The sequence below is a fragment of the Boleophthalmus pectinirostris genome, unplaced genomic scaffold, assembly GCF_026225935.1.
Source record: "Boleophthalmus pectinirostris isolate CB_2022bp ecotype Guang Dong unplaced genomic scaffold, ASM2622593v1 HiC_scaffold_21, whole genome shotgun sequence".
Lineage (NCBI taxonomy): Eukaryota > Metazoa > Chordata > Actinopteri > Gobiiformes > Gobiidae > Boleophthalmus > Boleophthalmus pectinirostris.
This window is the reverse complement of record NW_026571175.1, coordinates 9,133,466-9,145,800: the sequence shown is the minus strand read 5'-3', so window position 1 is coordinate 9,145,800 and position 12,335 is coordinate 9,133,466.

Below are 12,335 nucleotides of genomic sequence, written 5' to 3'. Positions count from 1 at the left end.
CGACCCCGACGCCCATCACAGTCAGGAGCCATAATGTGGCCCCCAGAGGAAAAAACCTGGTGACCCCTGCTTAAAAGGCTCTGTTTTCAAGTTAACTGCTATTTTTTATGTTTTGTTCAGTAGAGATTGGCAATTCCAGAGCTTTCTTAAAACCGCATATACATAGCAATCTTGTCACTTTTTATATTGTATTTTACATTCTTATGGGGTCATTCCACACCATTTCATCAAATTTCCAGAATATCTCACGCATCATGTTTTTTTAAAGTTTTGAAAAAATTACCAGCTGGTCCCTTACTATTATGTACCAACCCTGTGAAATTTTTTGTCATTTTTGATCAATACTTTTCAAGTTACAGCTCATTTAGTGAGGGGAGTATGTGTCAGTTTATGGCCCCAAAATGCGCATCATTTTTTCTCGGCCGTTTTCACAGGTCGATATCTCCATAAGTATCACACATACAGGGCTGAAATTTTGTATCTACTCTGTGTTCAAATAACATCTATCGAAAATTTGGTATCTCAACTCATTTTATATTAACTTAAAAATGAAAACAACCAAAAAAATATTTCCATGGCGTACCATTTTAGCCCTTTTTAAACCAATCAAGATATGTACTGTGACTGTTTAAAAAAATCACCAAATGTTGAAAATTTGAACTAGGTTAAGTGTGAGAGTCCTGTTAAAAACAAGAAAACATAACATGGTCCAGTTTTCACATGCAATTTATGGCATGTGGGTAGTGATAAAAAAATTGGAATGATTTTTTTTCTTGAAAGACCAGAAAAAGACCTTTCATATGGTACCAAATAAATTTTTACATATCTTGATTCTCAAAAAAATTTAAGAGTCTCCTACACCTACAAATAGGTTTAAAAGGGGCAAAAAATGATACACCACGGAAATGAACGAGTTTTTTTTTTTCTTCATTTTTAAGTTCATATAAAATGACAATGAGTTGAGATACCAAACTTTCAATAGTTGTTGTTTGAACACAGAGTAGAGGAGTACAAGCCTACAAAATTTCAGCCCTGTATGTGTGATACTTACGGAGATATCGACCTGTGAAAACGGCCGAGAAAAAATGATGTGCATTTTGTGCCCGTAAATTGACACATACTCCCCTTATAAAATGAGCTGTAATTTAAAAAGTAATGATCGAAAATCACTAAAACTTCACCGGGCTGGTACATGATAGTAAGGGAATTTATTTATTTATTTTTTATTTTTTTGAGATCCAAGTGCGTGGGCCATTTGTTGAAATGGCGTGGAATGACCCTATTGTTTTTAGTTTGCTATGTTCAAATAACCCTTAATCATCAATGTCAACTTAGGCAACGGTTTGTAAGAATAATGACCTTGAATTTAGTCATGTTGTGTTATTAACTGTTGCTTTGATCATTCGTCTGTTGGGTTTGTGTTTGTCTTCTATGTTTTTCATGCATGGAAGAAATAACAACATACATATAAAACAACTTATTTATTCAACAAATTTGTGTTCACACATCACACTTTTTTTTTTATTTAAAAACATTTTGAACATACACTGACTCCCTGTTTTGTGTATCAAATCACTGTAACACCTATATGCCTTAAATACATTACTCATCATGTTGTAGGCATGAAAATATTAACACACATCTTCATGTTACACTTTCATCTAATGCAATTGTCTAATTATCTAAGAGTTTACACATAACTATATAACTAAATAACTATAATAAAGATATTGGGGGGTCAGATTACTATAGCCACAGGTTTCCCCTATTTAACTACTCAACTGACCTCCTTTATATATTTTGACCTCCTTTATATATAATTGATCATCGTCGATATTCAACTAACATTACCTCTTACTGTATAACTATAATAAAGATATTGGGGGGTCAGATTACTATAGCCACAGGTTTCCCCTACTACTCAACGACTCAACTGATCAGCCCTGTCTATTTTAACAAGATTCCAAATCATTAGACATCACTTTGATTACCTAACTCATTAATAACTACTTATCTCACTTTCAGTCAAATATGTGTTTAAACAACTAAGTCATTTTTAACATTCAAAAGTTATAATCGACATAAAAAATGCATCTGAGTTCTTCAAAAAACAGTTGTAAATATGTCAATATGTTTTAATTTGCAGATATAGTATTAATATTCAAAGTTTTTCTATAGAATTCAAGTTCTTTATTAATCAAATATAGATTTTCACGGGGGGGTCAACATACCATAATAGGATTCTGACCCCGGGGTGAAAATACTATATGGTATTTTGACCCCCGGGTCACCTTACTGCAGGAAAGTCCTATACCTCACCGGTTTGACCCCGGGTGGCCAAGGCCTTTCTGTGTGGAGTTTGCATGTTCTCCCTGTGTCTGGATGGGTTTCTTCCAGACACTCCGGTTTATCCCATCAACCCAAAACATGCACCATAGGTCAAATCCTCCAGTGCACTGAAGAATGGGTCAAATGCAGAGGACAGATTTCCTCACGGGGACAATAAAATGTACTTTAACCTGTGTAAACAGTGTAGCCACAGCTGCCCAGGGGCTGACATATGCTGTTGTACAAGTGGATGTCTACGGTATATTCTTCACCCAGTCATCTGCTTTTACATGTCCACTCTTTTACTAACCTTTTGAATATTAAGTGTATTTTGTCTTTTGTTCTGGTTACCTGGGGACAGTTGGAAACTAGTAGGTGCACAGCTAATACTGCTGCAGTTATAGAAATGTTTATCATGTACATTGTCGCCATTCAAGTAAACAAATAACGAAGATATCACTCAATAACAGAGACATTGTAAAAGAAACATGTAAAATCAACTTTACACTATGTTATCATGTTTTCACGTTGGCATTTACTCACCTGGAGTTGTAATTTGAGTCATTAATGTTTTTTTTTTTTTTCTGGATCTCTCCTACCCCTGAAAGACACTACTTTGTACATTAATTATTTAAAATATATTACAAGTAACTTTTTTAAATATCTGTTTTAGTTTTTGTGGCTCAGAGTAAAGGAGAGGGAAAAGCAGCTGTGTGGTTTTGAACAGGAAGTGAAAAGTCCAGTTTCAGTGATGAAGTTGTTTTCTTAGTCTCATTATGAACATGTGTCGTAGATCATCAGCTAACAATCACAGAACTGGAATCTGCATCAGTCCAAACATGTGACAATTGTTCGTAGGTCATACTTTTAGCTCCTGCAAAACATACAGGTTCAAAGTAATAGTTTTAATGAGCATCAAAAGGCATTTTAAAAAGGCGACTCCCTGTTCTGATGATGGATGGTGCGTTCATACCTGTCCTGGTTTGGCCTTGGTTTGAGCCCTGATGTAGACCTGGTTTAGTCCCTTTCTAGTCTGGGTTGTGTTAAATCGTGGTCTAATCCTGGTGTAGTTTTTATTTAGTCCTGGTCAGTGCTGGGAGTAACGTGTTATAAAAGTAACAAATTACTGTAATGCATTGCTTTTTGCTGTAACACAGTGTATGAACACGTACTGCGTTCCTCCCGCTTTGTCCTGATTGGCTAAGTGACTCCTGTCTCCTGTACAGTACAGTAGGCTACAGAATGTGTTCAGCTGCCAAATTTACATAAATGTTTGATCTCTAGCAGTGTGATTCTGAAGTGCTGTATGTTTGCAAGTTTCCTCCCCGACAAAATCCACAATGTTGACGAAACATTCTGCACTGACAAAGTCTCCTGCGGTCGCACTCAAAAGGCAGAGGAAGATGCAAACCATCGCACAAAAAGTTGGACTTCTGGACACGCTGAAGAAAGGTAGAAGTTACGCGCTGTAGCAGAGTCTTGCACCGGGTCGGGTACCCGCAAATAGTTGCTGAAATCAGGACCGCGAGCGCCCGCAGCAGGGTGTCTGTAAAGCAAGATCGTGCAACAGCCGCTCTTACCTCCGTGAAGTGTGGAGCAGAGCCGGTCCTTTCTCCTGCGGTCTCCTTCGAGCCCGTCCCGACAGTGAGTCCTGTTTTACTTCTAGTTCAGTTCTGGTTTAGTCCTCCTCTTCAGTCCTGGAATCAGTCTGAGGTTAGTCCTGTTATAGTCCCGGTTGAGCTCTGGTTTAGTCCTGGTTTAGTCCTGGTTTAGTCCAGGTTCAGTCTATATACGGCGCAAAGAACTCAGCATCTTCGCTGTTATTTTGGTGAGAGTAATTTAAAGTAATGCAATAGTCATGTAATGTCTTACATTTTAAATGCAGTAATATTGTAATGTAACAAATTACTTTGAAATGACAGTAATAGGTAATAAATAACACATTACAGTTTTAATGGAACTTGCCCAACAGTGGTCCTGGTCTAATCAAGACGAAATTACAGATTTAGTCCCAAACAGCTCTACACTCCTCAAAAAGTGACTGTATAATGTATTTATGCACAATATGTATCAGCAATCACGTATATATGCTGTTTGTAGAGCTTGAATGTCCCACTTTTTTTTTTTTTTTTTACAGTATGCTTTAGGCTTAATCTTCAGCCTCATATAGACCAGTGTTTCCTAAAGTGACAATTGAATCAAGCCATTCAAATAATCATTAAACCTGATCTGAGTCATTTATGTTTGAGTCGTCTTTATCTTTTCATCATCAAGGGCAGGTCAGAGCGGCTCACTTCAGTTGAACAGTATGTAAAGTCAAGTCTCAGTATCGGCATGTGTCATAGATCATAATTACCACAGAGCAGTAAAATTGCATAGTACAGCTTTTGTTTTTCTCCTAACGGTCGAAGCTGCATCAGTCCAAACACTAAATGCCAAATAGTTGATTGGTGATGTTGTCATGTCCTGCAAAATATACAAGAACAGTCTTTGTTTTAATCAGCTGCAAAAGGCTTTTTTGTCCTGGTCCAGTCCTGGTTTAGATCTGGTTTAGTCCTGGTCTAGTCCTGGTTTAGTTCTGATATAGTCCTGGTCTAGTCCTCGTCCAGTCCTGGTATAGTCCTGGTTTAGTCCTGGTATAGTCCTGGTCCAGTCCTGGTCCAGTCCTGGTTTAGTCTTGCTTTAGTCTTGTCTTTAGTCATGCATTCTGGTTTAGGTATAGTCCTGGTCTAGTCCTGGTTTAGTCCTGGTTTAGTCTCTGGTTTAGTCCTTCATCCTGGTTTAGATATAGTCCTGGTTAAATCCTTGTTTAGTTCTGGTTAAATCTTGGTTTAGTCCTGGTTAAATCCTGGTTAAATCCTGATTTAGTCTCGGTTTAGTCCCGGTTTCGTCCTGGTTTAGTCCTGCATCCTGGTTTAGTCCTGGTCCAGTCCTGGTTTAGTCCTGGTTTAGTCCTGGTTTAATCCTGGTTTAATCCTGGTTTAGTCCTGGTTTAATCCTGGTTTAGTCCCGGTTTAATCCTGGTTTACCTGGTTTAATCCTGGTTTAGTCCTGTTTTATCCTGGTTTAGTCCTGGTTTAATCCTGGTTTAGTCCTGGTTAATCCTGGTTTAGTCCTGGTTTAATCCTGGTTTAGTCCTGGTTTAATCCTGGTTTAGTCCTGGTTTAGTCCTGGTTTAATCCTGGTTTAGTCCTGGTTAATCCTGGTTTAGTCCTGGTTTAATCCTGGTTTAGTCCTGGTTTAATCCTGGTTTAGTCCTGGTTTAATCCTGGTTTAATCCTGGTTTAGTCCTGGTTTAATCCTGGTTTAGTCCTGGTTTAATCCTGGTTTAGTCTTGGTTTACTCCCAACTTTGAAGTGCCATTTTACTTTCACAGTTTTGCACCAGAGATGAGTTTTTAAATGAACAAAATGATCAAAACTAAGTAAACTGTCCTGGAGAGATTTCACCATTCACGCTGAGAGGTCGAGTTGTCTTCTTTCTAAAATATTTTGGGTCCATTTAGTTGTAGAGTTTAATCAGAATCAGAGACTAGAGAGCACTTCAGAGTTTCAGAATCCTCCCTCATGTGAATCACACTCTTTATTTCCACAGTAATGAAGTCATGAATTAAACCTTGAAAATATTTATATCTGGCTCCAAATCCTGCAGTGTGTCCAAGTTCGCTCACCCGCTCGTCTCTGCTCCTCATTTCAGCTTCTCGTTTCATTTCGTTTCTCTTTGAAATGTAGATGCAGCCTGAGCATTTTACAGCATAACACAGTCCACGTTAAAGGTCTTATATTATAGAAAATTGACTCTTCTTGAGCTTTAAGACGTGTTATAATGTTGTTACCTCAATACAAACATAGCCGGTGTTGTGTTTTGTTTCATTCACACGTTTTAGTAACCTTTTTTGCCTATATCTCTGAATGCTCTGTTCCACTTTGTGATGTCATGAATTAGTAGTTTTCAAGTTAACAGCTACTTTTACCTGTTTAGATCAGAAATTATCCAAATGATTCTAGTGAAAGTGCGAAGTTTAAAAACACAGTTAGGCACTTCCTCTGTTACTTCATGACATCACAAGGAAGAACAGTGTTTTAGAAATTTAGTTTTGTCTTCTTTTCATATAGAAACGTTGTCTTTTCTTCTGATAAGCCAAAATGTGAAAGGCTTTCGGTGGCACTTTCACCTTTGTCAGAGGATCTCTTAAGTTTAAAATTAAGTACAGTGGAAGTACAGTAAGTGCATGGAAATCCCCAAAAAGTCATGTAATTTTAGTACCGTATTTTCCGCACTATAGGGCGCTCTGGATTATAAGGTGCACTGTCATTAAATGGTCTATTTTCGAACTTTTTTCACAAATAAACCACACTGGACTTTAAAGGAAACACAACAGTTGGATGGGTCAGTCGGACTTTGTTTGGAGCGTTCACGGTGACTCTGGGCTTTGTTCAGTTGTGGCGTGTAGGGAGGGTGCTGTCTGGGACCGCTGGATTGTCGGCGTGTTCGCAGTTGTTCAGTTGTGGCTAGAAGTGGCACATTGCACTCGCTTTTTCAGGTCGTTCCTCCGTTCCGTTCCTCGTCGCCGTGGAGTGATGAGTGTGGCTGCGGGTGTGTTTCGCTGCGCGGTCGCTGTCTGCTCCGTGTGTGTTTGCGTGCGCTGCAGGTGGTGCGGCTTTGTAGTTTACTGAAGTTGCACTGGGACACCTGAGTGGATTTGTGTATATGGCGCTCTGGATTGTGGGGCGTGCAGTCGTTTTTTGATGGGGTTGGAGGCTTAAGAGTGCGTCTAATAGCCCGGAAAATACGGTAACTCTTTCACACAACTACAGCGTTCTGTTAAGTTCTCATTAGGCTGTTATCGTCTGCGCCTTTTGTTTAAAAGAATGTTAAAAAACTATAATACCAAACCATAAGGTGAGTGGAAAGAGTTAACATTTCATATTTAGCCCTAAAAGTATGTAAAGTAGAAGTATAAAAGTAAAGTATAGACACTTTAGGTCATGAAAAAGTCATGGAAAGTTTTTGGAATTTCATCAGTGAAAAAGCGTTTGAACCCAGAGTACTTAATCTGCTTTATCAGTTTTACAGACAAGTTCATTTTGAAATTTGAAACTGAACTGAAATAAGTTGAATTAATTTTTCCAAGTGTACTGTGAAATTGCCTTAAGCCTGGTTTAAGTCAGGGTTAAACTATTAAGGAAGTAGGCCTAGTTATTGAGTCTGAATCATTATTTGCTCATTATGAATTAAGTCTTTGTTCAGGATTTATTTAGACAATTGAAATATTTAGGCCATTAAAAGTCTAGTTACTGTGAAGAGTCATCAGTGCTTCTGTAGCCAACATATTGTCCCGTGGTGTATTCTGGCTGTTGAACAATGGTGAGTGTATCTTCTGTCTCTGAGCAGTGACTGAAATAAACCTGATCCTGATTTAGAGCCTTTATCAAACACAGAGCTGGTCACGTGGAAACACACGGGTGACGCCATCAGAGGGACACAGTACACTCATCACTGCTACAAACACACACAAGATAAGAGAGTTTACTGTGCTGAAATGTCCATCGTATTGACACTTTGCAGCTGATGTCGTCAACATTCTCTGGAGGTGTGAAGTTAACTGAAGCCACTGCTCTGTTAGAAGCTCTGTTACTCAAGTTAGACTTAGACCTCGTTTACACTGAAACAAATCTGTGTATCACCGTATCACCATATCGGAAATGATCTGCGTTCACACATGTCATTTCTGTGTCCGCAATCCTTCCTCATCCACACAACTTTGAGCATATGTGTTTACTAGTGATGGGCGAATGGAGCCTCGTGAAGCATTGACACCTCAGTCGCAATATTGTCTCAAATGGTTCAACGTGTCTGAGGCCTTGGAGAAACACTGACCTCTAGTCTAAACATTGGCATGTAGGTGTCTCAGCATTGATGAAGTATTGTTAGTGCAAGACAATACGTGTGTGCAGAACACCTACCAACAACAATAATAATGATGATTTCAAATAATATGTAAAGAGCAACATAAATAGCAGCTGTAAATAAGAAAACAGGTGACCTTGTCACGTGGAATTAGATCAAAGTGATCCCAAACCATGGATCGCTTTTTTCCACTTGCAGATGCCATCGAAAATGAAACACATGCCAAAAGTCACCAAAAGTCGCCAAAATCACCACTAACGTCACACAAACTCCTCACTATCCAACATTTTTAAGAAATATTGGTGCATCTTTTATACTGTAGCAGTTTAGCGCTTGTCAAACCACGGAAGTGCACTGAACACTCTGAAGCACTCTGAACCAATCACAGAGCGGAACATTCGCTGAGCCAATGAAACGCTTCGATACACTGAAGTGATTGACACGCAGAGCGAAGCAGTAGGGGGAGGAACCGACACTTGGACACTTTGGTCACGTGAGCGGCTGCTGCGAGACGAACTCCGAGGCAGTGCTTCTGAGTAATTTGTTTCAGAAAGAACGAGACGTGCTCTGGAGCTCCGTCTCATTTGTCCATCACTAATGTTTACATTTTACAGAAATGAAACTTAAAACCGCATGGCTAATTTCCATAAACTGAGTGCTCAAAAAACAGTTCACTATTGTGCGCTGATGCGGTTCAGCTTCTGTCAAACTAAAGGACACGACTCAGTGGATTATCAGTGTTCTTTCTGTGATGGGGGGTGTTCTGCTGATGGTGAGTCTGTTCTGTGCTTCTATCGCGTTGGAGATGGTTCATGTGAAACTTTTCAGAGATTATACATCTGCAGGTCATACACATAGACCGTATGTATGAATGGACATATTCTAGCCTCTTAGCGTTTTGGCGGTGAATTACTTCACGGCGCATAGACCTACATCAGCGTATCAGCGTTTTCAGGTGTCCACACAGTGCCGGATCAGATCAGTACTCAGATTAATTCGTGGGAGCTGGCGGCACCAAATCGTTCTGTCTCTGGAGCAGTTTTCAATCAAACGAACACTTCATCCGCAACAAAAACAATTCGAATACGTACTAGTGTGGACGAGGCCTTAATCTGTGTTTTATTTTAACACCAGAGAGAACTGGCTTTGCTGGAACTGTAACAGGTGAGATGATTTATGCTGTTAGACAAGGCACTCTCATCTTTTTGTTTAAATCCATTTTGTTTTTTATCTTAAAACGTTTGCTAAGTGCATTGTGTAACTGAAACTGCTAAAGATTCTGCCAATAGAGATACATGATGGACTTATTTTTTTTTTATTAATTGTGCACTGTGTAACTTTTGTGGTGGAGGGTCCGTCACCTTCTTGGAAATACTGGTTGAAAAAAAAAAAAAAAAAAAAAAACAGGCATTCTGACTGCAAGGTTGCCTCTCCAGAGATCTGACTTGTGACTTGATAGATTGGAAAATTTTATGCCATACTGTGAAACATTCCAGACAAAGCAATAATATCTCCATGGAGAAAAGCAGGTGACGCACAATGCACATTGAAGTCGTTTTAGATCAGCCATGTCTCAGGCCCTGGGTCCAAATTTGGCCCGCAATATAATTATATTTGGCCCAAATATGTATTAGAGCTGCCCGCCGGCTACAGGTAGACTATAGAGACATTATTTATTTAAAATTTTGTTATTATTTTACATTATGCTTGTTCTGGATTCAATGTTTAAGCAAAATTATTATTAAACATTTATTTTAATAAGAAAAGGTTTAACATTACATATCTCGAAAGAAGAGAAAACATGCAGATGTTGTTGAAATTTTTCAGTAAACATTTAGTTTGGCCCACGACTTAGTGCCAGTTTTTAATTTTGGCCCTCTGTGAATTTTAGTTTGACACCCCTGTCTTAGATATTACAATATTACAATTTGTCCTGAATATTACAATGTCCAAAAAATTATATAACATAGGCTACTTAGTACGAGTCATAGATGTCACAGGTCTCATAAATCATAACTGTAGCGGGCACAAGCACAATAGCTCTTCTTTATAAACCTTTTAGTCGGATTCTATTGTAATAACAGTCAGAAAGTTATATACAGTACAAAATGTGTGTAGGCATTAAGAAATAAAAACACATTATGATGGATTCAAAAGCTTTCCTGCAAAACACCCATAATCAAAGTCATTATAATAACAGCTGTTATATGTAGCCACCCACTGAAGCGAAGCCAACACTTGTGGGTTTGTCCTCAAGTGTTATAAACCACATTAAATAGGAAACCTGCACACGTCACAGCGAAGCAAGACTGGTCGAGCTGGATCTGTTACAGTTAGAACATAATCAAAATAACACAGGGGAAAGTGAAAGAAGACAAATAGCTGACAGGTAAGAACGTTTTTTGGTAAGGTTGAGCTGTTCAATGTCATACTGTGGAAAATTCCAGCCAAAGGAATGAAACAAGCGTTAGTTATTATGTTACCTCATCAAAAACAGACCTGGAGCTGTGTTGTGTTATGTTTGACTAACTTCAGTTTCTTAGTCTGGTTACATTTTTATAGCTCAAAATCCACCTTGTGATGTCATGAAGGGGCAGTTTTTAAGTTATCAGCTGCATTTTACGTTTCGTTCTGTGGTGATCAGCAATTCAAGGACTGAAATGATCCAATGGAGTTTCAAAACACAGTGGAGCACTTTTCTGTGTGTTTAACATGTGTGAATGAAACAAAACACAACTCCAGGTATGTTTGTGATGAGGAAACATTCTAATATAGATCAGAAAATAAACGTAATATTGGGCCCTTTGAGGAGCAGTTCAAGGTAAAATCCTTTGTAAAATTCCAGACAAAACAATAATCTCGCTATGGTCACAAGATCCTCTACAACAGCCTTGTCCAAACTATGCCCGGGGACCAAATCCTCATTTTTCTTGGCCCTTAGGCTTCCAGTTGACTTGGCCCATATTACCTTAAGCAGTACTTTTTAAATCTGCCTTGATAAAGTCAGTATCAAATCTCGAGTGCATGTTTAAGAGGAGCTAGAGGCTCATTCTAAACTGCTCATATTTGAATTATTCACTGTAATGACCACACGTCTATGGCCCTCGACTGGGCCTTGATCAGCCCTCCCCTTAGTATTTTTATGCAGCCCTTGATGAAAAAAGTTGCCCTTCAAGAAAAGTTATATACTGCATTTTTAATGTATGGTATACGTAATTAATTAATCATTAGATTTATGTAGTCCCTTTCAAGATACCAAAAGCGCTTTACATTGCATTTAGGGGTGTCAAATTATCGCGTTAATTGCGATTAATTAATTACAGTCATATTTAGCGCGTTATGTTTTTTAATCGCGTTAATCTCATTTTTAATCTCTAACTTTAGTGTTTCTGTATGTGAGTTTCTTTATTATAAAACCTGTTTTTATGTGTTGTTGGGACAACAACAACACACACACACACACACAAAACACATTTATAAATTTTTTTATTTCGGTAATTCCACTCATTGCCGGAAAGCCACACAAAACGCGCGCAGTAACAGCGATGTAAACGTCATGTTAACGTTGGCGGCGTCAGTCACACAATGGACGAGGTCGAAGAGCCAGTAGAACAGAGGCAGCAGTGCACAGGGAAAAACACATTCGTGTCTTGGAAATTATTCTCCCGAACGTGAAATATAAAAGAAAATAACAAATATAATATCGCCTGAAAACAACCTGCATAGGCTCATGATGTCTGCACTACTGTCCTATAGTGACCTGCCACATGAGGGGACACGCACACAACACACAAAACACAAACACACAACACAAACACACACACTTCATCATCATCATTAACCTGAGAACGCGGCGGACCACGTTTCCTTCCGTAGTTACTGCGTGGACACCGACGTGCTCCCGTGAGCCGCGTGTGGATCGTGTTTTCTCGCGTACGCGGCGTAAACCGAGCTTCCTCCTGTGCGCCTCTAAACCAGAACTAACACCAAGACTAAAACCAGGACTAAACCAGGTCTAAACCAGAACTAAAACCAGAACTAAAACCAGGTCTAAACCAGGAAACCAGAACTAAACCAGAACTAAAACAGAACTAAAA